Raw genomic sequence first — 4,375 nt, 5'->3', positions numbered from 1 at the left:
GGTATACAAATAGCTTGTGTGTGCTGCTACCCAGCACAGGGACAGACAGTGATGCTGGGACACTTTTTATAGTGAGGGCACTGCACCCCCCCCCTTACCCATGTCCACTCCCCCTGCCACTCCCTAGAGCTGAGGCTGGGAGCAGGGCCGGGGCTCTGGGAGGGGGGACATGGACTGGGGTAAGGGGGTTGAGGCTGGGGCCACAGCTGGGGGTGGGGGCAGAGTCCCAGGCTCAGGGCCAGGAGAGGACCCTGCATGTGGGGCCAGGAGCAGAACCATGAGACACAGGGCTGGCAGCCGGGACCCTGGGCGCAGGGCCAGAAGCAGAGCCCCGCGTAAAACCTGGAGGTGCTGCTGCACCCCCTAGACCTCTAGTTCCTGCGCCTATGAGTTGATGTGATTCTAACCAGACAGGGGCAATAGTGGACATTAAGCATTTCCATTGGAAGGGCATAAGAATTTTGGCCCAGGGCCACAGCGCATCCATTCTGACCAAACAGTTGTCTCGACTCCACAGAAATTATTACACTCAGCCATTGAGCCAGCACCTGCCCATTACTGATTTAACCAGGCATCTGGGTCAAGCAGACTCTGGGGCCAGATTCACTGACATTCTCCAGCTGTTTTGGGCTGCCGGAGACATGCAAATCGGCCAGTGGGGAATAAGTGAATCTAGCCCTTTAAATTCTGTAGTCACTCTCCTGTTGAAGCTGTTTCATGGCAAGGGACCGGCCAGGACCGGCACTAGAGTTTTGAGCGCCCTAGGCGGACAGCAATTTCGCCGTCCCGTGCGCTGGTCCTGCGGCTCCGGTGGAGCTGCCGCAGTCGTGTCTGTGGGAGGTCCACCGGAGCCGCGCGAGCAACCGACCGTCTACAGGCACGACTGTGGCAGCTCCACGGGAGCTGCCTGCTGCCCCCTCCGGACACCCTGGACTGCTGGCTGCCGCAGCGGGGCCCTGACCCAGGGTCAGTGCGCCTCCGCGGCAGCCGGCAGCCCAGGGTATCCCTGGGCCAGGGAACCCCCGCCCCTGGGCTGCCGGGGTGGCGCACTGACCCAGGGGACACCCTGGGCTGCAGGGGCAGCGCCCTGACCCAGGGGCACCCTGGGCTGCCGGCTGTCGCGGAGGCGCCCTGACCCAGGGGCACCCTGGGCTGCCGGCTGTCGCGGAGGCGCCCTGACCCGGGGGACACCCTGGGCTGCAGGCTGCCGCGGAGGCGCCCTGACCCGGGGGACACCCTGGGCTGCCGGCTGCCGTGGAGGCGCCCTGACCCAGGGGACACCCTGGGCTGCCGGCTGCCGCGGAGGTGCCCTGACCCGGGGAACACCCTGGACTGCGGGCTGCGGCGGAGGCGCCCTGACCCGGGGGACACCCTAGGCTGCTGGCTGCCTCCGGCAGCTCAGACTCCCTCTCTATCCCAGCAGCAGCAGCTGCTCAACCATTTAAAAAAAAATTGGGGGGCGCTTTTTGGTGCCCTCAAATCTCAGCACCCTAGGCAACCGCCTAGTCCGCCTAAATGGTTGCACCGGCCCTGGACCCGGCCAATGCAGTGAGCAATCAGTGCCATTACAGAACTGGTGTCAAGTGGCTACAAACAGAGAACCAATATAAAAGTAAGAAACAAAAGTCAATTCATCGTAAAGTGCATCTAAAGGGATTTTCACAGAGCGGCAAAGATCCTGGAGGGACTGATTTCAAAATAATTGGCCTGGTTTTCATCTCGCTCACACCTGGGATTTCCATCAACTTCTAAGCAACTCTGTCATTTACACTAGAGCAAGAGAGATCAGAATCAGGCCTGCTAGCTCGCCAAGAAAGATTTGGGGCTAGATCCTAGAAATGCAGGTAGCTTTACTTGTGTGAGGAGCCCCATTGAAGTCAATGGCACTTACTCATGCAAGTAGAGTTAAGCAAGTGGATAAGTGTTTGCAGGTTCTGCCTCTGTAAGGGCTAAATATGTACTGCTTGGCTAAGTGCCGACAAAAGGGGGGGGGAGGAGAAATAAGGTGACTGCCTATAAATATATTACTTTTATAATATTATATATTGTATAATACTATTACTTACTGATTTTCCAGTAGCACCAAGAGGCCCTGAGATCAGAGCCCCATTTGTTGTACAGACACATGGTAAGAGCCAGGCTGTGCTCCAAGGAGCTGACAGTTTAAACAGACATGACAAAGAATGGAAGGGGAAACTGAGGCACAGAGAAGCAAAGTGATTTGCCCAAGGTCACCCAGAAGTTCAGTAGCAGAGCCAGGAGCAGAACCCAGATATCCCAAGTCTCAATCCAGCACCTCAGACACTACACCACAGGGCTTTCTAGAACTATTTTCAAGAGGGAGAGCCACAGGTTAACCTGGGGCCTCTAGTACATCACTAATATAGCAGAGATGCTGCATGGCTTGCGGGTGACATGCACAGACATGATGTGGAGTAGCATCGGCGTCTGCCTCCAAGCTGGTGCCTGCTTGCTCCCCGGGCAGAAGCGACGCTGTGGTGCTGATTTATGAAGGGAGGGATGTGTATACTCCTGGAGCAGCTTACAGAGCGAATGAAGACAGCTCACTCGCCCACACACCAGCTACACCGGGACTCGCCCAAGGAGAGGAAATATTTGAACAACTTCTCCAGCTGACACTGCAAAGAATGCTTTAAGGAAGCTGCTTGGATGGTTCCCTGAACTGAGAAATGGCCAAGATGCTAAGCTACTACTCCTGCAAACACGGGATCTTCAGTGACCATGCGTGGTCATGTCCTTAGTATCACCTTTAATATGACAGCACCAGTGTTCCCTCTAACATTTCCCACCCATGTGCAGAATGAATTTTCTTATGTGCACCAACATGGAGGCAAATCACCTCCATATTGGTGCACATAACAAAATTCATGTGGTGGACGTGGGGCTGAGGGGTTCGGAGTGTAGAAGGGGGCTCAGGGCTGGGGCAGAGGGTCAGGGTGCAGGAGAGAGGGGGATGAAGGCTCCAGCTGGGGGGGGGGCTTCGGGGGTGGGGCCAAGGATGAGGTGTTTGGGCTGCAGGCTGCCCCAGGGCTACGGCGGGGAGAGAGGACTCCCCCCAGCCCTCTCTTCTCACAGCAGCACCTGAGCTGGAGGGGGAGAAGCGCTTCTCCCCGCAGCTGCAAGTCTGGACTGAGTTCAGGCTGGGGGAGCAGCACCCCTCCCTTGGCTGCGGCAAGGCTGTGGCAGTCCAGGCTGGGGCTGGGTTTGGGCTGGGTGCTCTTCCCCCGGCCGCAGCAGATCCAGGGCTGTGTTGGGGCTGGGGGAGGAGTGGCCCTTCCCCAGCTGTGGCAGGTTCCCTCAGCGCCTGTGTGGCACTCAATAGACTGCACCACGGCCACGCAGCTCACAGGGACCTTAGGACAGCACCCTCAGCAGCATAACTTTCACAGCAGATCCCCAACCCACCCTGCCCGCACCCAGAGTAAGTTCTCTTTGTGTCTGCATAATTCTTAATGGATGGGCCTGTATGAGAGAGAGACAAGGTCGGTGAGGGCATGTCATAGTATAATTCCCAATTCTGAACCTTAGCGTCCAAAATATGGGTACTAGCATGGATTCTCCTAAGCTTAATAACCAGCTTAGATTTGTTAAACTGCCACCACCCAAAAATATATAGTGTTTTGGGGCACTCTGGTGCCTCCAAAAAACCTTCCCTGGGGACCCCAAGACCCAAATTCCTTGAGTGTCAGCAACAAAGGGGAATAAACCATTCCCCTTCCCCCTCCTTTCTTCCAGGTGTTCCCTCCCTGGGCTCCTGGAGAGATATAGAGATTCAAGCTCCATTAATCTAAACAAAGGGATTCCCCCTTCTCCTTTCTTCCTCCTGCTCTCTTTCCCTTCTCCCCACCAATTCCCTGGTGTACACAGATTCAGTTCCTTTGAGCCTTAACTAGGAGAAAAAAGTCAGATAGGTCTTAAAGCAAAGCTTTTAATAAAAAGAAAGAAAAAAAAAGTAAAAGTTTATCTCTGCAATTTAGATGGTAAAAAGTTACAGGGTCTGTCAGCTTATAGAAACTAGAAAGAAGCCTCCCCCCAGCAAAATACAATTTAAAATACTTCCAGCAAACTACACGGTTGCATATAAAGGAAAACAAATAAAAAGACTATACCGCCTTTTTACCTTTTGTACTTACAAAATTGGAATAGAAGGTTAGAGAGCCTGTAGGTACGTGTGGTCACTCTCAGAGCCCAGAGAGAACAAAGCAAAACCCAAAAACAAACAAACAAAAGCTTCCCTCCACCGAGATTGGAAAGTATCTTGTCTCCTGATTGGTCCCCTGCTCAGTTGTTTGTTTCCCTGTTTGTTAACCCTTTACAGGTAAAAGAGACATTAACCCTTAACTATCTGTTTATG

This window comes from Gopherus evgoodei, chromosome 1, assembly GCF_007399415.2.
Source record: "Gopherus evgoodei ecotype Sinaloan lineage chromosome 1, rGopEvg1_v1.p, whole genome shotgun sequence".
Taxonomy (NCBI): domain Eukaryota; kingdom Metazoa; phylum Chordata; order Testudines; family Testudinidae; genus Gopherus; species Gopherus evgoodei.
The sequence above is the reverse complement of the archived record's forward strand: the minus strand, read 5'-3'. Positions refer to the sequence as shown.